This window comes from Talpa occidentalis, unplaced genomic scaffold (assembly GCF_014898055.3).
Source record: "Talpa occidentalis isolate TD23 unplaced genomic scaffold, MPIMG_talOcc4v2.1 talOcc4.10, whole genome shotgun sequence".
Classification (NCBI taxonomy): Eukaryota; Metazoa; Chordata; class Mammalia; order Eulipotyphla; family Talpidae; genus Talpa; species Talpa occidentalis.
Window position 1 is genome coordinate 76,828,202 of NW_023600993.1, and position 25,990 is coordinate 76,854,191.

At 37.5% G+C, this 25,990-nt stretch overlaps 1 long non-coding RNA gene across 2 annotated transcripts in view; it reads right to left on the bottom strand.

Moving 5' to 3' along the window:
- Positions 1-25,990, bottom strand: part of LOC119232565 (uncharacterized) — a 143,862-nt gene that overhangs the window by 78,597 nt on the left and 39,275 nt on the right. For both annotated transcript variants that reach the window (XR_008552217.1, XR_005122153.2), the window contains exons 4-6: positions 16,153-16,210; positions 12,809-12,877; positions 10,177-10,359 (exon numbers count right to left, since the gene is read on the bottom strand). This is a non-coding gene — a long non-coding RNA (uncharacterized LOC119232565). The remainder of the gene's footprint in view (positions 1-10,176; positions 10,360-12,808; positions 12,878-16,152; positions 16,211-25,990) is intronic.

A 25,990-nucleotide genomic window follows, 5' to 3' on the forward strand; every position in this document is an offset into this window, starting at 1 on the left:
AAAAACAAAAACACTAAGTCAAAGCTATAGATGTACATGTATATTTATTGCAGCACTACGTATTATAACAACTGGAAACAACCTAAATGACCATCAACTGCCAATAGAACATCTGGACCCACCAAGTAGTTTTCCTTCATCACTTTGGAAACGTATGGCAATGGACTAGGTTCTCAGGACACTAAACCATTTCCTAAAAAAAAAGGAAAATTGTGCAAATCAATCAAAACTGCTGTCTTTTCTGATTTGCAAAAATGTCACTGGTCTTACCCTGGGCTGATCAGAAAGCTGAGGGTGAGATTGAGAGCTTAAGTTATATTTTATAATAGGAAAGAGAAAAAAGACAGCTGCAGAGTCAAGAAGAAAAGAGGAAGAACCAATAGGTGAAGGCTGCATTTTGGAGGTGTCTGCCACTGGGAAATTGGCACCCAATCATGATCCCGTGCCTTTGGAAGTCCATATAGGCTGCATCTTAAAACTGGTGGTGATTTGGTATAATGTGAAAGAGGTAATTAACACAACCACTGGCTCTTGTCACCACTGGTCCAAAGCTAGAAGACAAAACTAGAGGACAAACTTGATCCTCCAGTAATTGCCCCACTTCCAACACTCAATGATAGAGAAAAAGGAATGTGTGGCCTCACTTCTCTGCCTTTTTCAACAGGTTGAGTGTCTTTATATGCCAGAGACTGACTGTAAGACATTTCATAAATGCCCTGATTCTCTGTAAGAATTAACTGCTCTCCTATTTAAAAAATTAAGAAAAAGGTAAGAAATAGTCATCCTTGTCTTTTCAAAATAACGAAACTGAGCTAAGCTATCTGGCCCCGATCTCACAGAATAATGTAGACTTCTTAAAACTCTGCTCCAGAATCTAGGGTCAGAGTCATTTCCTGTGAATCCTAGCAGCTGCTATTTGCCCTAATCATGGTGTGAAAAGAAGTGCAATCTTCCTTCCAGAAAGAAGTTCTACATAGACAATACAAGGCAGTTCAATTACATTATAATTGACTCTCTAATTGGCCCTCCCATGGGCTGTTAAGTTCTTTATCTGCAGCTGAGTAGCACATTAGAAAGCTGTAACACCTCTATTCCTACCCTGAAGAATACAATAGAAAATGTAAAAAAAAAAAAAAAAAAAAAAAAAAAAAAATCCACCAAGCTGCTGAGCTTGGAAAAAAAGAGCTCCCATGGGGTTAATAATATGGCAGTCATGTGGGAAGCAGTGTCTAGCAGCTCTGGAGGAAATGTGGAACTTCAGGCAACCTTCTAACAGCAGATTGAAAAAAGTTCTTGAGGGATTACTATGGATGCAATTCTTAATTGACTTATCTTCCAAGAAACATTTCCATTTTCCTTCATTTGTTCAGTATGTATCAACTAGAGTTAGGTGCCAGGTACTGAGTTGGGACTGGAAACACTGCGTGGAGATGGCAGAGAGAGTCTCCCATGGGTGAGAAGACTCAGTGATGGCATAAGAGCCAGATGAATGTGTAAGGGTAGCGAGAGGCCAGGTGGAGAACTGGGCAAGAATGCACCAGGGAAAAAGAACTAGCATGATCGCTTCTCGGCCTTTTGGCTAAGATCAAGTGCAAAAAGAACTAGTATGAGTCAAACAGACTCCATTTTATCTTTAACTGCCACGTTGAGGCTTCTAGATGAAAACTAAACAGCCTGACTCGGCAATTCAGTAGCTATTTAAAAATAATAAAATATAAAATATATTAAAAATAATAAAATATAAAATATCTGATGAGTGTTATAACAGACCCCCACATTGCATCCTTCTATCTAATGACCTTTGCCTACCAATCAGGAACAGAAAAATGGATTTAAGAACCAATCCATAAGGGCCTTCCTGGTGGCACAGGCAGTTGAGCGCAGTGCTGTGAAGCTGTCTGTAGCCTCTGCAGTGCCAGTTCGATCCAAGCCAGGGAGATACCCACATGGCACAGCAGACCTCTCCTGCCACACCCACTGCTCCCCTCCACAGTGTATTTCGTCAGTCTGCCTGTTCTGTTCCCCAATCTGCCTCTGGTGAATCCTCTCACCCTCCCACACATCTGGCCTGTACCCCAGTTCTTGTATGCATGAATAAATAAATCTTAAATAAAAAGGAACCAATCCACAATGTTTCAAAACAAATGCTCTAAGCTCAGATCATGTCTTGTCTGGCCTTGAAATCTCCCTATGCCCATTCAGATGAACACACCTTGGAACTGCCCCTTGGTCATAGGCTCTTGTATTATGATTCTTATTCTCAAATACACGTTTCTTTGATTATGTTTTACAAGTTGATACCTAAATAGGCTAGACACAGACTATTCCAATATCCATCCTCTGCTTCTAACTAACTGGCTAAATTGTTTGTTCTTGCTGATCAATTGGAACATGATGCTAAATAACCAAAGCTTGATCAAGAGTTTCTCCTTCCCCCCAATCCCCCCGAACTTTGACTCACCTCACCCATCCTTCACAAACCCTCCTGAAAATAGCTGGTGTCAATGTAAAGCACTCTCTAATCTGCCATTCCTCTTCATTCCACTCCACTCCAGGTTCTTTCTAGTCGTAGTCACTCTTTAGCTGCTTGCAGATATTATTAACAGAACATTCTCCTTATTGCAACAGTCCTTTCATGCTGTTGCAATGTCCCTTTGGAATAATCTCCCTTTGCTAAATCCTAAATTCTTTTGTTTGTGTCTTTTTATTGAGGTTAACAATGATTTACAACACTGTTTAAGTTTCCAGTGTAAGACTTCACTCCTCAGCATCTGTATATGATATACCACACCCACCACCAAAGATGTATTTTCCATTCACCACTATAATCCAATCATCCTCCTGTACCAATTTCACTCGTTTTCTATTGCCCTCACCCTCTGGTATCCGCCATTCTGTAGTCAGAATGGAAGGATTTTTTTTTCGCCTTTTTTATATGTTTGCTTTGATTCTTTATCTTTCACATGAGTGAAGTCATACAATATTTGTCTTTCTCATCTGACTTATTTTATACAGTGTGATCCCTTCAAGATCCTTCCCCATTTCTTAAAGGGCAAGTTTCCATCTTTTGGAACTAGGGGGGATTATGCTAAGTGAATTAAGTCAGAAGGAGAAAGACAAATATCATGATGTCACTCACATATGAAATACAGAGAAATAAAACAAAGGAACAGACAAAACTAAACCAAAACAAAACCTAGAGATCTAACTATGAACTGAGGCTACCAGAGAGGAAGGGTTGGAGTGGGGAGCAAGGTGAAGGGAGGGGAATACATGGAGGATTATGAATAAACACCCTTGGTGGTGGGTGTGTGGTAACAACCATCAGAAGAGGTATGCACCTATATCTCTGAATCATATGCAGTGTCAAATTTTTTATGCAGATAATATTGGTTTACAACTTCAAAGGAATAAATCTTAAAAGAGTACTTTTCATAGCTGTATAGTAATACTATGTGTGTGTGTGTCTTACATTCTTTTTATACATTCATTCACTGATGGGCATTTAGATTGTTTCCAAATTTTTGACTATTGTCAATAGTATTATAATAAACTTAGGAATGCAGATATCTTTTTGAATTAGTGTTTTCATATTTTTAGAATATCCACAAGTAGAATTGTGGGTTGTAGCTTATGCATAGTTGTTCTTAATATTCAGAGTAGATCATAAACTTGAGCTCCAAGAAAACTGGAAGTTTTCTTTAAACATAGGATGGTAGGCCAGAGTCTCTAATTCAATAGATCTAGGTGGGCCCTGAAATTTGCACCTTTAATAGGCTTCTGGTGATGCTGACACAGCTCATCCAGCACCTCACTTTAAGAACCTGTCAGGAGCTAAAAGTGATGAGGCCTCTGGAGAATTAGGCAGGCTCTAGAACATGAAAATCCATAGAGTTCACACTTTTACCTCAGGGACATAGGAAACTATTGAAGGATGGAGATAAGAAGATACTTAAGCTCATCTGCCTTTTTTTGAAAATCCTTCTGTCTGAAGTTTGGAGAACGAATTATAAGGGATAACTGGCCTATGAGGAAGCTTTCGCATGATCCCTGAAAGAAAGGATGGTGGCATGGAATGATTAGGGGATGGGATGCTTGTGACAGAAGAGAAACAGATTTAAGAATATTTCAACAGTAGCATGCTCAGGACTCACAGTAGACTATAGGTAGGGGATGAGGAAGAGTCATTCATGTCCCTGAGCTTTCTGACAGTAAATGACATCCTGTCACTAATAAAATCCAAAGGAAAATTTTGTGATGAAGCTGAGACTGTTGCCTTCTGGAGTTTGGTCAGTGGGAGAAGTCTGGAGTGGTGATGATCAGAGTACAATCGGATAGAAGGTTCTAGGTCCTATCAGAGTTTGGTACAGGTCAAGGAAACTTTTAGGAACATTCAGATGAAAAACAGCAATGAAGTCCTGGGAATAAGTGAGACAACACCAAGAGGAGGACCACAGGGGCGGGGGAAAAAAAAAAAAAAAACATGGGTAGAGATGTGAGGAAGAACAGATAAATAGCAGACTTAAGCTTATCAGCATCTATGAGGTAGTACTGGCCTCAGTTCCTTTTTCACAGTTTTATAATCTCATATTTCTCTCCCAATTACATGTGACTCAAATTTCTTTCTTCTGCTGCACTGAAACCTGGAGAACTCTGCAATCTGCAATTTATTTGTATTTTTTTCCCACCAGGTGTCCCTTAAGAATTATGATGTCAATTCTAATGTATGTTTTTTTTTTTGTTGTTGTTGTTTTAGTTGTTGTTGTTTTTTTTTATCTCACACCACCAAGCAATTCTGGGTATCCTACAATTCATCTCAATTCTGACACTATCTATGCAGACATAGCATCAAATGCCACAGATTAAAGGCTCAGTCCCACCAGACTGCCTTCCACTTCAGATATCAATCAAAAGTCTAGGTTGTTACCTGTGCTTCTAACCAATAGGAGATAAATCACAGATTCCCACAACCTCCTCTGTGGTTTTCATAAATTTGCTGGAGTAGCTCACAGAATTCTGGCAGCCCATTTACTCATGAGACTATCCACTTATTACAAAGAATATTAAAAGATATGAATCAACAAGTGATGAAGAGAAAAAGAGGATGAGATCTTGAACAAAGGAATTTCTGTCCTTGTAGACTATGGGGCACATGGAAGCATTCAGTTTCCTCAATCTGAAAGTTCTCTGTATCCTCTCATTTATGGATTTTTTTTGGAGGTTTCAACAACAAAAAAATGTGGTTATACCAATAGACATGAAGAAAGCATTTGATAATGTTCAACATCTATTTATGACGAAAGCCCTTGAAAAACATGGTATGCAAGGAACATATCTCAACATAAGATCCAGATATGACAAACCCACAGCTAGCATCATTCTCAGTAGAGAAAAATAGCAATATTTCCATTAAGACCCAATATAAGACAAGGATTTCCACTCTCACCACTACTCTTCAATATAGTAACGGAATTCCTAGCTAGAGTAATTCAGTAAGAGAAAGACGTAAAAGGAATCCAAATTGGGAAGGAAGGAAACTGTCCACAAAAATCAACTCAAAATGGATAAAAGAACTGGACATAAGACCTGAAACCATAAAATACATAGAAGAAAATATAGGTAAAAAATTACAAGACATAACATCTCAGTAACATCTTTAAAGACTCATCACCCAAAGCAAAGAAAGTCAAGGAAAAGATAAACACCTGGGATTACATTAAACGGAAAAGCTTCTGCACAGCAAAAGAGACATTAACCAAAATAGAGAGACACCCCACTGACCGGGAAAAAATTTTTGCACCCAATAACAACTGATAAGGGACTGATCACAAAGATATACAAAGAACTCACACGACTCAACTAAAACAAAGTAAACAATCCAGTTAAGAAATGGGCAGAAGAATTTAAAAGACATTTCTCCAAAGAGGAAATGCAAACGGCTAACAGGCATATGAAAAAATGTTCAACATCCCTTATAGTCAGGGAAATGCAAATCAAAACCACACTGAGATACCACCTTACACCAGTAAGAATGGCACATATCAAAAAAACTAGCAACAACAAATGTTGGCGAGGATGTGGTGAAAAATGAACTCTCCCGCATTGCTGGTGGGAGTGCAAACTTGTCCTCAGTCTACTAAAAATGGAGCTACCATATAACCCGGCAATTCCACTCCTAGGGATCTACCCAAAGGACACAAAAACATTGATTCAAAAGAACACCTGTATACCTATGTTTATTGCAGCACTATTTACAATAGGCAAAACCTGAAAACAATCCAAATGCCCATAAATAGATGACTGGATCAGGAGTATGTGGTATTTATACACAATGGAATATTATTCAGTCATCCAAAAAGATAAACTCATGTCATTTGCAGCAACATGGATGGAGCTAGAAGGAATTATGCTCAGTGAAATAAGCCAGAAGGAAAAAGAAAAATATTGGATGGTTTCACTTATAGCAGGAATGCAGGGGAACCAAATAAGACATCAGTGTAAAAAAAAAAAAAAAAAAAAACAGTAAAAACACAACAAAGCAAAAACAGACGATTATAAATCAGAGACACACTGCAGGGGAGGGAGAGGGAGAGGGATCAGAAGGTGGGAGTGAGGAGCACAGTGGACTGTGGTGATGGTTCACGGGTGTATAGGTTAAGGAAATTCTATGGGGACTACAACTGAGAGAGTTGGGGGAAGCAAAAATTATTTAAAAATGAACAATGATGTAAAAAATAAAAATAAATAAAGAAGGAAACCTATCATTATTTGCAAATGACACAATAATACAGAGTGAGAACCCTAAAAAAAGCCCATGGAAATTTTAAGACAATAAACTAGTGCAGTAGAAAATTACAAATCAATGCACAAAAATCAGTTGTCCTCCTATATGCAAACAATCAGCCTTAAGAGGAAGAAATTAAGAAAACCATCCCATTTACAATCATACCAAAAAATAAATACCTGGGAATTAACCTAAATACCTGGGAATTGACCTAACAAAGGAAATCATAAAACAATGTCAAAAGAAATTGAAAACATTAAAAAAATAGAAAGATATTCCCTGCTCATTGACTGGAAGAATCAACATTATCAAAATGGCCATCCTACCCAATATAGATTTAATGCAATTCCAATTAAAATGGCAATGGCATTTTTTAAAGAAATGATACAAATATTGCTGAAATTTGCATGAAATCAGAAAATGCCCTGAACAGTCAAAGTTCTCCTAACTAAAAAGGGGAAGAATAAGGGTACTGCACTTCCAGACTTCAAACTATACTACAAAGCAATAATAATTAAAGCAAAATGGTACTGGAACAAATACTGACATAAAGATCAATGTAATAGAATTGAAAGTTCATATATAAAACCACACATAATATGGTCAACTAATCTATGACAAAAGAGCAAAGAATATTCACTGGAACAAAGAAAGTCTCTGAAACAAACTGCTTGGAAAATTGGACTGCCACATGCAAAAGAATGAAGCTAGACAACTATCCACACCATGCACAAAATCAACTCAAAATGGACAAAAGACTTGGATGTAAAACCTAAAGCCATAAAATACATAGAAGAAACCATAGGCAACATATTCTATGACATAAACTTTAGAAATATCTTTGAGACCCCTTCCCAGAAGAAAAACAAGAGAATATAATCAGGACTATTTGAAATTAAAAAACTTTTCTGTACAGCAAAAGAGACAGTAACTGTCAAGTGAGGGGACAGACCCCTGAATGGAAGAACATATTTGCACACCACTCAACTGATAAGGGACTGATAGTAAAGATATACAAAGAACTCACAGGACTCAACTAAAACAAAGTAAACAATCCAGTCAAGAAATGGGCAGAACAACAAAAACAAACAACCTAATCCAAAAAAAAAAAAAAGGGAGGAGCAGAAAAGCTAAATAGACACTTCTCCAAAGAAGAAATGCAAACAGCCAATGGGCACGTGAAAAAATGTTCCTCACTTAGTATCATGGAAATGCAAATGAAAACCACAATGAGATACCACCTCACACCAGTGAGGATGGCTCATTACAAAAAAAAAAAAAACAGAAACAAGTGCTGATGAGGATGTAAAGAAAATGGAACACTTTAACAATGGTGATGGGAATATAAACTAGTCCACCACTATGAAATGCTGTGTGTTGTCAACTCAAAGCACTAGAAATGGATCTGCCATAAAACCCCAGCTATTCCACTCCCAGGTATCTAACCAAATACTGCAAAAAGCCCTAATGCACAAAGAAACCTCCACTCTTATGTTTCCTGCAGCACTGTGGATGATAGCCAAGATATGGAAATGACCTAAATGCCCCAAAACAGATGAATGGATCAAGAAGATGTCGTGTATATATATATATATATATATATATATATATATATATATATATATACACACATACATATACATATACACAACAGAATACTACTCAGTGATCCAAGAAGATAAACTCATGCCATTTGCCACAAACTGGATGGAGCTGGAAGGGCTGATGCTAAGTGAAATGTCAGAAAGAAAAAGATAAATATTGGATACTTTCACTTATATGTGGAAAATAGAAAAAACAGACAAAAGCTCAAAGACAAACCTTGAAGGCTAGTCATAAATATGAGGCATCTATGAAGAGATGGAGTGATAAGAAGATGGGGGAAGAGCACAGAGGTAACGGACTAAGATGCTCTGGATGAAAGAACTACAGTGGCAACACCTGAGGGGAGAAATCACATCTTGTTCCAAAATTAAATAAAACAAAAAATAAAATTTTACCACATCACCATAGCAAAGACACCACTATAGCTCTCTTCACTTAAGAAATCAAAAGAGTTTTAGGCACTGTGAGACAGAAATGGAACAAAAGCAAATACAAATTTATTATAAATCACAATATCACTTTTTTTCTAGTGCTTATATTTCCTGGAGAATGTATTTTACAAAATCAACCATATTAATTTGTCACTATTTGTTTGGCTTTAGGATAGAGTAAGACAGTAGATGATATATGAAAATTTTCCTCTCTCTGAACTTCTTTCCACTAGCATCACTCAACAAATAAACAAGTTAAAGGATGGACTAACCCAGGAAAATGAAGACACTGCCCAAAAGGGCCAAGTCAAGCATGCACATGAGGAAATCTCACTTTCAGGTGGTACTCAAGATCCACCATGTTGACTTCTTGAGAAGAAAGAAAATGTAGCTCTGTGTCCCAGAAACTTTTTGTCATATGGTTGTGCATATTTATATAGAGACTATTTTTTGTCATATGGTTGTGCATATTTATACAGACACTATTTTATTTTTAGTTTCAAGGAGGTGGATTTTTTTCTTAGTTTCTATGGTAAATCACATGTAAAGTCTGCATTTGTATGATTAGAGTAATAACACTGAATCAACCAGTTTAATTTGCCCAAGTAATGAATGCACCTGTGGCCAGGTTTTAGAAAAACCAATAGAAACAAAATGGAAGTTGGTTTTTTGTGTCATTCTCAGACATGAAGTCAAAACCCCCAAATGCGGGCCTCCCCTGGTAGCGCAGGCAGTTGAGTGAAGGGGTGTGAATCTATCTGCAGCCTCTGCAGCACCAGTTCGATCCCAGCCAGCCAGCGAGGGTCCCACATGGCGCAGCAGACCTCTCCTGTGGCACCCGCTGCTCCCCTCAGCAGTGTATTTCATCAGTCTGCCTGTTCTGTTCCCCGCTCTGTCTCTGGAGAATCCTCTCACCCTCCCATGCATCTGGCCTGTACCCTGGTTCTTGTATAAATAAATAAATCTTAAAATATATATATATATATATAAATTTTAAAAAAAAACCCAAATGCAACTGGCCTCCCAACTCTACAGCTCCCAGGAATGGTGAGTGCTTCTATTCAGCTTGGAAGAGTGAAGAATAGGAGCCTCTCTTCATGACTCAACTAGTCTTAGACCCATGCTGTTCACTTTGGAGTCCAGGAGTTACACATGGTCATTGACCAGTTGAAATATATGAAAGTCCAAATCAAGATGTGCTGTAAGTATCAAATGCACACTGGATTTGGAGCATGTAAGATACTTTTATAATTATTACATGTGGAATAATACTTTTGATATATCTGGTTGAATAAAATATATTACCAAAAAACCTTTTCAGTGTGCTATTTTGCTAGGCCGCCATTAACAAAGTACCATAAACAGCAACTGAAACAACAGAGATCCATTGTCTCGCAGTTCCAGAGGCTAGAAGTCTAGGATTAAGGTGTTGGGACGACTGGTTTCTTCAGAGGGCTGTGAGGGAGAGGCCTATGCAGGCCTCTCTACTTGGCTTGCAGGTGGCTGCCTTCGAACCCTGTGTCTCTTCATGTGATTGACCTCAAAAAAAAAAAAAAAAGAAGCAACCAATTGTATCATCAACAAAAGCAAAACAAGACAGCAAAAAAAGACAATTTGGAAAGTGCAGTCTCGTGGTGAGACATATGTACCTTTCTCATATTGAGACATATGTACCCTTATAATAAAGGAAAAAAAATCCTGAACCAATTGATATAGTTTCAATTTTTTGTAACCAAAGAGTTAATTGGAAGAAACAGAATTTGATGTATGGTGGCTTCTTGTTTGCTGGTTTATGACATTGTCTTATTAGATGCTGAGTTATTGCTGGGTCAAGAGGAATCCCTGCTACCTTCCACTTGTGCTGGGAAGCAACACTTCCCAAAAGAGATGCAAGGCATGTTGGGTTCTGTAGCTTCCTGGTGGCAGTTTCATGAGACCTCATATAAATAGAGTTTCTGCACATGAATTTTTACATCATCTTCTTTCTGTGCATTTATATCCCCCTGTCTCCAAATTTCTTTTTGCATAAGACCAACAGTAATACTGGACTAGGTCTACCCTACCAACCTCATTTAAGCTGATAGCTGTAAATCCCTATCTCCAAATAAGATCACCATGGTACTGAAGTTTAAGACTTTAGCATACTTTCTAGGGATTGGGCACAATTCAATATATTGCACACTGTTAATTTTTCCTTTTGGAAAAGTGGCTACTAGAAAATGTAAAATTGCATATGTAGTTTACATTCTTTTTCATGCAATAACAATGCTCTGGAATTATTTCTTTCCACCAGACTGGTAAAGGAAAGTGGTGCATAGTGAGACTGGAGGAAATGGAGTTGAACTTTCCTGCTTTGCTATTAATCTGAAAATTTACCAGCCTATTAAATGATATGATCATTGTTCTCATGATCTGTGACAATTCTGGACCTAAGGTGACTTTGCAATACCACCATAATAAAAGCTTCTTTTTTAAATGTTATTGGGGTTGGTTATAGAGAGAATGGAGCCTATTTTATTTATTCATTCATTCACTCATATAGCCATTCATTCGGTCATTCATTCACCTATTCATATTATATTTAATTCTTTTGGGGGCCTACATTTTATGCCACTTGCTTATCTTACAGATTTGCTTGACTGAAAAACAATTTGGTAATGAATGCTGGGAAAGTAGGTTTCAAACAGGAGCATTCTGTGCTACGAGAAAAAATAGGAAGAGGCCAGGGAAGATAGACAAGAAATGCATGAGGGTCAGAGAGAGGGACCAATGCTCAGGCTGTATCCAAGAGCTTCCTCCTAATTTTTTATGCACTTTGGTAGACGAGGCTTTTGTGAAAGAAAGTGTGCCCAGAAGTTAGATATGAACACTTCTCACTATGCACTGCTCCTGTCAGCACTTCTTGGCACCTCATTAGCATTTGAGGTCTGTGAGAATTTCTGCTTTGCTACCAAAAAAAAAAAAATAATAATAATTAATAGTTAGGAGGGAGTTGTTACCTTTTCCTGACTTTTTTTGTTTACCAAGTCAAGGAACAAAATTATTCTAGCTTAGCAAAGGCATGGGAGATAAGCATACTGGGATGGGGTTCAGGATATGCTATCCCCAAACATGGCACCTGAACATATTAAATATTTTAAACTGAAGTAGTTTAAAGAAACAGTAGAAGCAGGAAGATTACTCTCTTTCCACCTCCTCCTGTACCCCCAAAATAGGTCATGAAACTCACCTGAGAGAGATGCCCTCCCTATGCCCCTTGTCTTGGACAACAAAGGAACTTTGAGAAGAATCCTAGCAATCAGGCCTTGAAAAGTCTCCCCATTTATTAAGCTTGCCTCATATTTCTCGATAACTATACTCTTTATTAAATCTAACTTAAAAATTACTCAGATGTAACCATTTCTCAGGTCTTCATTTCATAAGAAGTCTCTAGGATCATGTTCATCTTTGTCAGTTTAATTTTCACATCCAGTTAGGGACCTTTACAGGGTAGAAGAAGACTTCCTCCTCCATTACAATAGATTCTTGCAAAGTATAGAAATCTGATTTTCATTCAGGTTAAATTGGGGCTGAGCTGTCTCTTGTATAAAAATCACGTGTGGGCCCTCTCCCTGGATGCACAGAATGAAGTCCTTTTAACAAGATTCTGTTGAGTTGTTTGCATCTCTCAAAAGAATCCCTTAGAGACTGAGTTACTCAGAACTAAAATTAACTGCAGCCTCTCACTTCCTGGCTTCATAATAACCCTGTGCAGCGCAGGGAGGTGTAGGTAGGCATCCTAATCTCCCTGGATTGACCTCTTTACCATTCTCCTTATCGCTGTGGCAAAGCACATTTCCTTCCTAGGGAAGAGAAGCAAAACTATTCCAAGTCAGAATTGCCCAGAGGAGATAAGACTGCACTGCATTAACCTTCCCACCCCATATGCTCTTGGCTCCAAGAGGAGGGAAAACAAGATTCAAATTAATTTGGGTTATTACTGACATACTTAGGGCAGTTCACAGATTTCAGTCTGATTCTTCCCTCCCAGGTCTGGACATCTCCTGCAAAGCTTTTCCTGGAATAAAAGGATAGGTCGGTCATGCAACTTATTTCTGGCCATCTAAGATTCAGGAGGCATATGCATCTTGCAGTAATTGTCAGCCACACCATTTTCCTGAAAGCTTACATAACAGCATATTAAAGGCAGACCACTACAGGAGGTCCTAAGTAGACCATGGAAGAAGAATTTGGCAGAGATAATTGGTTGCATATAAATGCTACACTTGTACCCAGTAAAGTTGAATTGGTCATGAATCATTGGGTAATAATGCATCTCGTTTTTATTTAGTGAGTTAATATGAAAGAAAGTGCATAGTGTCTCCTAAACCAGAAACAGGAAAAATTAATATGTTTGCTATATGATCTTATATTATCATAATCTAATCAGCATATTGATAAGCCCTCATTCTATCCACTTTGTAATAATGCTGATCATTTCTTCTTGTAATTCATTGATATCCATCTCTATGAGCTATATTTGTTTCAGGACCCCATTTTATTTAAAGTGAGAATTGTACTTCTTAAGCTGGATTCCTGCCAAACCTTGCTCAAGACCATGTGTGGTAACTTAACACTTAATTCAATTGATTTAAGTTAAATTAAATTAAAAGAAAATAATGACCTTTGTGAATCCATATTCTTTATCCATTATCCTCCCACTCTCTCTAGCTCTGGATTTTCCATGTGACTTGCTTAGGTCAGTGGAAAGATAGAAAATGTGAGGGAAGCAAAAGCATAAAAAGCAGTTGTGTATTTCTGCTTCCTTCTCTGCAATTTCCTGTGGTAACTGGCATAGGGTAGCCCAGTAGAGGGATGTGAGAGACTCAGTGAAGAGACCTTAGTCATCTCAGCAGAGGACACCTCAAACCAGCCTGGCCCAGCACACCTCAGAAAATGAGCAGGCCCTGTCCAGGTTAGCAAGTGTCCCAGGAACCCACAGATTTGTAAGAAAGTCTCTTAAGGTTAATGCTTTCGGACAATGAGTTTTTGCAGTACTACTGTGGAAATCACTGAGAAGAAAAGATGACAAGTGTCTGAATTTTTTAAATCAAATAACTAATAACACATCTTGCCATTGCAGAAACAACCTGCTATTCGACAAGTCTATGCCTAATGCCAAAATCTGACATCCCCTAAAATTTGACTCAGTGGCTGGGCATGTTGAGGGAGCTCCCCACTCATCTGTTTGCTCTGAGGGCATCCAGCTATATGCTGTCTCGTGGGCCCTGGCAGTGGAACAGGATCAATTTCCTCCTTCCTGCAGAAAGCAAGGTGTTTTCTCCTGAATTTCTGACAACCCGATCTCAAGCTCATCTCTCAATCATTCCAAAAAGTCAAACTGTAACATAAAACAATTATATTAATTGTTTTCCTCTAAAGCTATGATAAATGGACCTTCTCTTGTCTTTGAGGGGAAGTGACTTACGAAACTTTTAAGCTGAAAGAATGATCAACTAGTCAATTTTCTTATTTGCAGAAAGATTAAATACATGGGTACTACTAATTCATGTTTTAAGGCAGTGTTCCCTGTTTGAGACACACTGAGGGGAAGGAGAGTGAGGCGGATCCCTCATCTTGTGACTATTCTCTCCTTCGCTCCTTCTCCACACACACACCCTGGGCCAAGGCTTCTCAAACTTAACGAAGGGAATCACCTAGAGTTTCACAGGGGTCTGTGTGGAGAAAGGAACAGGATGGTAAGCAGATGCTGTTGGTGTTTCCCCATATCTTTTTAACAGTCACTTCAACAAGAAGGGAGGGAGGGAGGGAGAGAAAGAGGAAGGCTCCAGATCATTCAGAATTAAAATTCAGATTCAGTATCTCTGGATTGGGTCCTGACATTCTACATTTCTCACAGGCTCTCAGGTGACATAATCTCTTGCAAGGTACCTCCATTTGCAGACAGGGAATGTGACTATAGGAAGGTGCTATTTCACATCAGAGCTGGGAACCCGCACACACTGGGCAATAGTTTCTCTTTTTTCATCTTTCTATAGAACCCAAACCCTCGGAGGTTCGTATTAGACAAAAAGTGCTGGTTCACACAAGTACTGACCGTGCCTTCATACATGCTTTTTCCTTTCTGCCAAGATGTTTTAACTCACCAAAAGAATCTCTGGTTTTTAACATCAACTAGTTGCCATAAATTACACAGAATAAACATGCATGCAAAGATTTCTAGTTTAAGGTAGTATCTGTTACAGCTTCTTACATATCACTAAAACACATAAATACACAGGAGATAAAACCACCCTCCCTCAAAACAAAATGACGGCATGACCCCAAAAGGATGAATGCTGAATGACCTAGATTCAAAATTTGGAAGGAAGTCCCCTCTTTACAAAGTCACTGAGATTGGATGATGAATGCTTGCTGGTATAAAAAAGGATTTACCTTCCACCAGGCTCTTCCCAGACACCCAGAACCATCTAAACAACTTAGCATCTAAGCCTAAACAACTAAGCACCTCTAGCCAAGCTGGCAGTCCCTTTCAGTGAACAGTTTGGGATGAAGATGCTGTCTAGTCCAGTTATGTCATGCTGCATAAAATATGCTTTTGTCACAAATTTGACTGGGAGCTCTAGTGCATCAGTATTAGCTCACAGTCCAGCTTTGCCAAGAGAAAGGGTTTCTACCATCACTAAAGTTAACTGAATACTGAGTTTAGTTTCTAACCAGGATCCACAGACAAACTTCCTTCAACCAAGGATAAACATTAAACTTTAAACAATGAATCTTTAAAGAATCTTGCAGATCAAGAAAAAGAGGACATTATTCTAAAACGTCACAGAATGGACACCACATGAGGAGACAGAAATTTTTACCCTCCATGTCCATGCTGGGCAGTTTGCCTGGAATTCTGTCACTGCACTCCCGATAACTAGCTCACTCTTCCTCTTTATTCAGATTTTAGATTAAACTAACATCTCAAGGAGCCCTATCCTTACCCCTCCATAGGTAAAGTAAGCCTCCTATTACATACTGTAAGGGTACCCTGTGGTTTTTTTCAATATATACTGTTGTGTATAATTATTTTGTTTACTGTCTGTGACTAATAAACATGCTACTGAGCATTAAATAGGTATTCAGCAAATAAATGTTGAATGACTGAATCCTTATTTGGCACAGAAGACACATCTTTATATAACAGAGAAACAGAAAATCATTAAAGAATAGCAATGAAGATGGACACAGAACCTCAGGGGAAGGTACAAAATAGCAAGTTGAGACAAAAGATAAGTGAGGAGATAGAATCTCCACAGTGTTGGAAAGTCTGATTAAAATTCTCACCAGAAGTAAGAAAGCATATCCAACATCACCGAAAATTTAATCCATGATATGCCAGCATCTGCAAAAAACAAAATTTAGTGATTTCTCGGAATTTAAAGGAAAAGGAAAAAGAAATAAAGGCAATGTCATAGAAAATTAAATATAAGCTAGAAAATAAAAATATGCATCAGCGTTCTAGACAGAGCTAAGACAAAACAAATCAGAACCAAAAGCAATCAAGATTAAGTTGAAAAGAAAGGAAGAGCTTAAGAAAATAACCACGTGTGATGGTTAAAAAACCTCTCACATTCCAAAAATAACAGGCAAAAACAGTAAGAAAATCCACAAGTTGACACCTATTGGATGCATTTTTGAATGAGTAAAATGCAAAAAAATAAAAGTAAAAACAAAAAAAAGAAGAAAACAAAGTAAGAACCACACACCTTAAAATAAAAAAAAAAATGTTTCAGCAGATAATGGTGCAAAGTCTAAAAAAGATAAGAATTATAAACCAGTATTTTATACACAATCAAGTCACTATTCATGGGAAGGAAGAAAAATAAGGTGTTAAGCTTGCAAGTCTTCAGAAATTATATCAATCCTGTACCCTTTCTGAGTAATATTTATAATAAATTACCAAAAGTTTACATTCCTACTGAATGAAAGATGATTCAAATTAAAGTGTCATGTTTTATTGTTCAAATATACACTAGCAATGTAAATTTAGCAGCCATAAAATGGTATGCATAAAAGAACAGCTCACCAAATGTATAAATTAAAAACTTTAAGATGAAATGGGCAGAATTTCAACTAATGGAGAAGACTTTAAACAAGATTTTTCAGGTTTTGATAGATGAAGGACTCAAGTGTTAAATAAATGCATATAGAATTTAGATAACAAAATAAAACTAGTAAGCAAGTATTGAAAAATATGCTCTATAAACAAAAATGTACCTCTTTTCTAAGTTTCCTTGAAATTCTTATAGAAACTGATCATGTACTACTAAACAACAAAACTTTGAAACTTGTAATTAACCAAAATTACATTTGCCACATTTTCTAGCACAGATGTTTTTAAGCTAGAAATTGCTAGTAAAACTTAACACCAGACAAAAATAAATTGGCCTTTAGGAAAACATGAATTTTGTCATAATTTACATGAGAACTAGATATGAGTGTGAGTTTTCACCCTAAATTATGTGTCTAAAATTTACATTAAGATATTTTAGTATACAGAATATATACATGAATGTTCACAATTGAGGTCAGAATTTTTTTTTCTTTTTTAGTGAGGCTAGTTCTTTATGATTACAATGGATTTTATAAATGAGTTTATACTCATGACATTAGTGGATATTTGGGTTCGTTAAAAAAGAAGCAAGCAACATTCAGACCCTTGCATGCACAGGAGTATCCCAGAGTTTCTCAGCAAGGACTGGAATCCTAACCTTGACTCATAAAAGATTCAGCATTCAACCAATAAAGAAAAGAATTCTCGGTTTACTGAATCTGTTCTATGCTTAGCTGCAACTTGCTGCATTTGTCTTGGGTGAATATTCTGAAGAAGGGACTATAAAATCATCTAAAATTAGAGATGAATCCTTTATTGAGTTTGCAGAGCAGAGTGCATAGATTCTCAAGTCTGCATGCTAATAAAAGTCTATAGATGAGGCACAACGAGAGTTATTTGGCTTCATTGCAATGTTTTAGCAGCTCTGTAGTGAGGAAACCTATCACTTTCTCCATTGTGGTAGGCTGTCAAAAGTTCTCCACAAAAGAATGAACTGACTGAACTTGACCTAATCAATTTAAGTCAGTTCCCAATAGGGCACAGCAATTCTTCAAATATACCAATTAATTGTTCACTTGACCTATTATAGGGATTTCTAAGCACGACAACATAATTTTTCACCTCACTGATTAGGGTGAAATATTATGAGAGATGATTGGTATACTACTAGCATTAAACCTGAAATGCAACAATTATGATTAAGGAATTCATTTTCTAACTTTATTTCATTTAAATTAGACATAAATTGAAATAGTTAATATGCTTAATGGACTATTTTGGACATCATAGATATAGAATACTTCCATTATCACAGAATGTTTCATGGGTGTGATACCATAATTAAAATGGTAACTTTCTTGATACATTGCTTCTCTTGACTATATTCCTAGTTCAAATTAATAGGATCCCTGAATTCTCCCTGTTCTTTAACTAGTTTCTTTCTACTCTGAATCTAGACTGCTTATATAACTTGTTTTGGCCAATAGTCAAGTGGAAATGTGACATAAGCAGAGATTTTTTCCCCCTTACTTATTTGCAGTAGTAGGAATATGTCCACACTAGCCTGCTGAAGAGAGATGAGACACATACAGAAAAGAGCACGTTTTCCCATCTGGGAATATCCTAAGCCAGCCAGTCTCTAGCTGATTCACCACCTGACTGAAGATAAAGGAGTGAGCTCATCAAGATCAGTACAACCACCCAAATAAAGTATAGACAATGAATGATCATGATTTTAAACCACTAAGTCTTGAGGCGTCTTGTTATGAAAGTCTTAAAGATTCATTCACAGTCAAGCTCTATTGATTCACTTGGTAAGCCGAAATGGATAAGAGGAAATAAAAGTCTGTGGAAGATTAGACAGATGAAGGATAATGTTCTGTCTATTTGTTCCTCCCCCTACTAAATTCATTTGTTGAAACCCCAAACCCCAATGTGATGATGCTTAGAGATTGGAACTTGGGGAAGTGATTAGGTCATGAGGGTGGAATCCCCTTATATTAAGAGATTAAGTGACATGAGAGCTCTCTCTCCCACCCCACCACACCCCAACCCACTCTACCCCACTCTACCACACTTTTCCAATCCTCCCTCTATCTCTCTTCTATTTTTCTCTCTGCTCCATGTTGTCCCCTTTTCCTGTCTCTATGAAAGGAAATAGAAGAGGGTGTTCATCAGGAGTCTAACCATGTTGGCACCTTGATCTTAGCTTGCAGCCTCCAGAACTATGAGAAATGAATATTTGTTTTTCAAACTGCTCAGTCTATAGTACTCAGTCAGGGCAGTCAAAACTAAACCAGATGCTTTGCCCCATTCCTCAGATGGTCATGGTGGCCAGCCCAACAGAGTTTCTTCTCTCCACATTCAGGAAAATGCCTGCACAGGAGATTTTGGTTTTTCTTACCTAATAATGACATAGTGTTCACAGAAAGGAGTTGATAATAAAATGGATCAAGGTATGAAATATTTATTGGTCAGGTATTATAAGCATAGGAATTATAATACATCTACAAAAAGCACAAATGCTCTTTTATTTCCTGTTCCCTTCCAGGAGGCTCACTCTACTTCCTGTCACCATGCTATAAATATACCACAAAAAGCTATAATAAGCCTGCACCATACTTGCCCATGTGACTCGAAGTACCTGAATCACTTCATTGTGGACATCTCCAACAAGTATTTAGATTCTGAACAGGAGATGGGTAACAACACACATTGACCCCAGAATGAAGACCAGATCAACTATCATCTGAATGTAGGATTAAGCTGTTTGACACTTGAGCCATAAGTTAACATCTTTACTACTGGTACTTGCAAGCATTTTTTTTTTTACACAGTTAGAAACTATAGGCAGAAGAGGAATAAGAGTAAGCCAATCCCTCATAGTTGGTTAAAAATAATTAGCTGATTTTGAGCTCAATTATGGCTAGTTTTCCTTCTTGTGTGTATCCCACTCCCTAAATAAATGCCCAACAGACAATATTTCAAACATGTGATTAAATAGGTTTAGAAAAATGTCATAAAGAGAAGTATTGGGAAAAGAAGACATTAAAAATAATCTATTCTTGGAGAATACACACTTAGAATATTTGTAGTTCAGGTTGAGAAAGTGATTAATTATAAGCAAAATCATTTTAAAATACTGGTGTTATGACAGCAAGATGAGCAAAGGCACAGTCTAGAAAATATCTTCTTAAATAAAAAAACTTGAGATCTACTGGGTATCTTTAAATAAATTCAAGTTGTCTACAATCAAAAGAAAAGGCAAGAAGAAATCAAATGAAATAGCATATAAAATGTTGGGAAACCAAAGGATACTAGAAAGAGCATGACTTTGCTGGGTTCTTTTATCCTCATTCAAATGTAAGAATGTAAATTTGGGGTCTCCCTGGTGGCCTAGGGGTTAAGCACAGCTCTGTGAAACAATGTGAAGCCTCTGCAGCCAGAGTTCAATCCCTGGTTGGCCAGGAAGCTACCCATAGGGCACAGCAAACCTCTCCTGTCTTGCCCGCTCCTCCCCTCAGCAGTGTATTTCAATCAGTCTAACTGTTCTGCTCCCCACTCTGTCCCTAGTGAATCCCTGTACCTCTGGCCTGTACCCCAGTTCTTATATGCATAAATAAATAAATCTTTAAAAAAATGTAAATTTGTGCAAAATGACTGAGATGTTACAACATCCTGCTTAGAGCTCAAAATTTATTAGAATATGGTCTTTGTATTGATAAATCCAATTTAAAGGGGTGGCGGTGGCTGAGACATGGAGAGATTAAATGAATCTAAGAAAAATAGATCTTGTATGAGCAGAGATTTCAACCCACTGCAAAGCAATTGTTTTTCAAATGGCCCTCAAGAAAATACAGGGAGGACCAGTATGAGCAAATGACGAGTCCATTTCTATTCTTTTCCCAACCTCTTAAAGTTTGCTTTCAAGCCCTCATCTTCATTCTATCTCAATTCACTTATACGATCACTAACACTGTTACGGTTTAAAGATTTATTAGTCAACATATATTTAAAGTAAAGCAACTGAATCTTCCCAGAGGAAGTTAGCATCTCTTCCTGTTTAGGGTGTTCCTCAGAGGTAACACCCAAGATCTGAATCAATAGCATAGATGTTCCACAAGAGGACTGTAATCAAATAACTTCAACAACACGATAGGTGCCCTCACTGCCTAATAGATCATTCAAAAGTTAGTTTATTTGGAAACAACCCAAATGCCCAAAAATAGATGACTGGATCAAGAAGATGTGGTACATATACACCATGGAATATTACTCAGCATTCAAAAAAGATGAACACATGCAATTTGCAGCAACATGGATGGCACTGGAAGGGATCATGCTCAGCAAAATAAGCCAGAAAGAAAAAGAAAAATACCGGATGGTCTCACTCATAGCAGGAATCTAGAAAACTTAAATAAGGGACCAGGAAAATTAATAACTATAAAAAAGTGAAAATCAAAATCAACAAAAAACTATGAACCAGAGACATTCTATGGGGGGTGGGAGAGGGGAGGGGAGGGATTGGGGTCAAAATAAGGGGGTTGCAATTGTATGGGGAATATAAAAATAAAATTTATTTTAAAAAAAGTTAGCTTATACATAATCCTCAGTTATTGTCTCTCATATTTCCTATAGGTCAGAAATTTGGGACTTACTCAGCTAAGCAGTTTTTATCTTAGAGTCTCTCATCAAGTTGCTGTCTGATGGTGACTGAAACCATCATCTTCAAGCCCTCATCACTCACAACTGTCAGGATTGCACTATAGAGAATTAAACAAGTGGGAGCTTGAAAATGTATTGTTCCCAGGCTTCAACCTCCATCACTATTGGTCTTTCCATGTGTTTTCTCCAATATGGTGGTTTTTAGTGTATCTGAATTCTTACAGTAAAGAACAGAAGTAGTGTCACTATTTCTAATTCAGTTTTAGTGATAAGATACTGTTACTTCTACCATACTTTAAGGAAATGTCTAAATTCAATGGAGAATATCTTAGACCCAATCTCTCAATAAAGGGGCATCAGGATCACAGAATAGGAATAACATTTACATGTATTGATGCAGCTGTTTCTGGAAAATGCAATCTGTCACAACTTTTCTTTGTGTAGCCCACAGGGTTCTTTAATTTGTCCTGTCTGATTAAACATTATAATGAACATAAATGAAGTCAAATAAAAGAGCTTATCAAAGCTAGAAGAGAAAGTTAATGTAAGATATCAAAATCAATATCCAGAATTATTTCTTGGCAGACTAAGACTGTTGAATTTAAAATAACAAGATGAAGTTTATAAAGGGCCATGTGAGAGAATTTAAAAATAATTCTAGGAATACACAATAAGCGACTCCTGGCTTGACAAGAGTATATGAGAGCTAGAAATTATAATTGATCATAAGCATGCCATATATCAAGAGTGGGATATAATTGCTTAAACAAATGAGAAGCTAATCCATATAAAGGTTGTGTTTATCGTATACAGTGTTCATATTGGACATTCCAATATCCTCTGCATTTACTTATTCACTCATAAATGTTTGTTGAATTCTTACTGTGTACTTGGCACTGTTGTAAAGGTAGCAATATAGCAATGAGCAAAACCCTACACTCATTAGAAACTTGCATCCTAGTGGAAAAGATAAGCAATGAACCAGGCAAAAATACTACAGAAAATGCTAGATAGAAAAAAAAAAAAAAAAACTAAGAAAAAAGAAGCAAGAAAGGCAAATAAATGTAGGGTATCAGAGGGTTACAATTTCAGAGTTAGGTAGAAAAGTCTTATTGAGAGGGGTTATTTGAGAAATTATATGAAGGACGAAATTAAAGAAGCCATATATATTTCAGGAAAGTAAATTCCAGAGAGGACATATCTTATATAAAGGCCCTGAAGCAGTGAGGGCTGGTAGTGAGAAGCCCAGTATGATTGTAACAAAGTGAGCAAGCCTGAAAATAGTAAGGAATACAATCAGAGAGGTGATAAAGAACTGCTTTGCTATGACTTTGTGGATCACTTTTGGAGGACTGGATCTTACTGGAGCACTAACTCTTCCTGGAGGACTAGATCTTACTGTGAATAAAGAGGAAAGTCATAAGGCTTAAGAAGTAGAGCAACATGACCACACTGGGAATTTAACCAGATCAGCAGGAGCGAGCACTGTGTTGAAAGAATGGTGGGGGACCAGCTAAGGGAAATTTTCAGTAATATAGGCCAGAGAAATAATACCAAGATTTTTGCCCTCGGTGTTTACTGAGATGAAGTTTGCCAATGAGAAAGATTTGGGTCAAATAAAGGAAACTAGATTTTTAATATATTTATTTTTAAATATTTATGAAACAACTGATTGAATGTATCAAATCAGGCCGATGGGTATGTGTGTGTGTGGCTCAGGAGAGAGGTCTAGGCTGCCAAGATAAATGTGGGCATCAAAAATTAGATATTTAAATCCATAAGTCTGGCTAAAATAACTAAGTGAGTATAAAATGTTCTAGGGCCTACACTCCTGTATACTCCAAATTTAAGAGACTGAGAGGAAGAACCACCACATAAATTAAAGAGTAGTCATAGAAGTAGGAGGAAAATAGGCAAATGTGCCCACACAGCCAAATGGAAAAGGCATTTCAAGTAAGAGAGTTCACCATCTACTGCTGAAAATTCAAGTAAAATGAGGAAGTAGACTGAACTCAACAGCAAATACAGAAGCAACTTGAGGCCTTGATAGGAACAGTTTTAATGGTGTAATGAGGATAAAAATTGACTGGAGTTGAGTTCAAGAGAGAATGAAAAGAGGCAAATAAAGACTGCATAATTAATAACCCTTCAAGGAGTTCTGCTATAAAGGGAAGAATAGAAGTGAGGTAATGACAAGATTTAGAGAACTATTAGGAATGGAGAAAGAGAGAGAGAGAGAGAGAGAGAAACATAATTCCATGCTGTGGTAAAAATTCTAGTTAAGGAAGAAAATATTATGAAAGAGACAGAAAAATTACTGTGTTGATGACCTTGAGTGGGAAAAATGGAAGGACTGTCCCTGGCTAAGAACATGGGTAATTCAGGCATGCCAATAGGAGAGAGGCCACAGAAACAGATAAGTGGGTATAGGTGGTGGTGGAAAATTACAGGAATATTCTTTGGAATGTTTTCATTGTTTAATGAAATGGGAAAACAGGGCCATCATCTCAGAGCGAGGACGAGGAGGGAGTTGTAGAAAGTTAGAGCAGAGAGGTGTGAAAGTTACAGTGGAGGGGGAGATCAGGGCTCTTGAGAGGAATGTACAGACTTACATATCTGGAGTTCTGTGTTCAATTCCTGGTGTTGTCTTAGGACAATGTACATGACCGGAATCCATGCTGTTGAGCAGGCACAGAGAAAGCAAGGTTTACTTGCTTTTAGCATTTTAGGAAAATCAGTATCAGAAAATGGGAGACAGGGCAACTCTTTCCAAATATCAGGAGCGTTGTAATATAAAAGAGGGTCTTACTTGTGCCTGATTGCTCCAGAAAACAGAACCTGAACATTTTGACTGGACGTTACAAGAAAAGTTCATGCTACAAAGAATTACTGAATTGCACAATGATGAGCCAAACAATAGTCACTAAAAGTGCTGTCCAAATTCTAGTATGAATCATAAATTTGCTACAAGCCTGTGATAAGGAAAGCATAAGCTTGAGAGTGGGCATTTAGAAATTATTATTAGCAATTTTTCCATAATATCTTTATTCCTTTTTTGAAATACATTTTTAAGTCTGCTTATGTAAAAAAAAAGTGAGTTTGTGTTTTATGATTTTTATTTCATTTTTCTGGTATTTTATTTTCAATGCAATTTGCAAAAATACTGGATTTCAGTGGATAAGGAAACATTTTTAAAGCAGGTTTGTCACCATTGATAAGGACTTTAAATTTATCTAAGTGGGCCTCCCCCAGTGGTGCGGCGGTTGAGTGCTGGGCTGCAAAGCTGCCCGCAGCCTCTACAGCACCAGTTTGATCCCCGGCCGCCAGCGACGTTCCCATATGGCTCGCAGACCTCTCCTACTGCACCGGTGGCTCCCCTCAGCAGCATGTTTTGTCAGTCTGCCTGTTCTGCTCCCCACTCTGGTGAATTCTCTCACCCTCCCACGCTTCTGGCTATACCCAGTGCTTGTATAAATAAATAAATAAATCTTTAATAAATAAATATTTTTTTTTAGGTTTTATTTATTTTTTATTATAATTATTTTTTAAATAATAAATTTTATTTTTATATTCCCCATACAATTGCAGCCCCGCCATTCTGACCCCAATCCCTCCCCTCCGGCCCCCGCCCCCCTAAAAGTGTCTCTGGTTCATAGTTTTTTGTTGATTTTGATTTTCACTTTCTTATAGTTATTCATTTTCCTGGTCCCTTATTTAAGTTTTCTAGATTCCTGCTATGAGTGAGACCATCCAGTATTTTTCTTTTTCTTTTTGGCTTATTTCGCTGAGCATGATCCCTTCCAGCGCCATCCATGTTGCTGCAAATTGCATGTGTTTATCTTTTTTGAATGCTGAGTAATATTCCATGGCATATATGTACCACATCTTCTTGATCCAGTCATCTATTTTTGGGCATTTGGGTTGTTTCCAAAGCTTAGCTATTGTAAACAGTGCTGCTATAAACATAGGGGTGCAGGTGCTCTTTGGAATTGATGTTTCTGTGTCCTTTGGGTAAATACCTAGGAGTGGAATTGCTGGATCATATGGAAGCTCTATGTTTAGTAGGTCCAGAAATCTCCACACAGCTCTCCACAGTGGTTGGACCAGTTTGCACTCCCACCAACAGTGCAGAAGAGTTCCTTTTTCTCCACACCCTCGCCAACATTTGTTGTTGCTAGTTTTTTTAATATGTGCCATTCTCACTGGGGTAAGATGGTATCTCATGGTAGTTTTGATTTGCATTTCCCTGATGACAAGTGATGTTGAACATTTTTTCATATGCCTGTTGGCCATTTGCATTTTCTCTTCAGAGAAATTTCTTTTTAGCTCTTCTGCCCATTTTTTGACTGGATTATTTTCTTTGTTGTTGTTGAGTCTCATCAGCTCTTTGCAGATTTTTGTGAT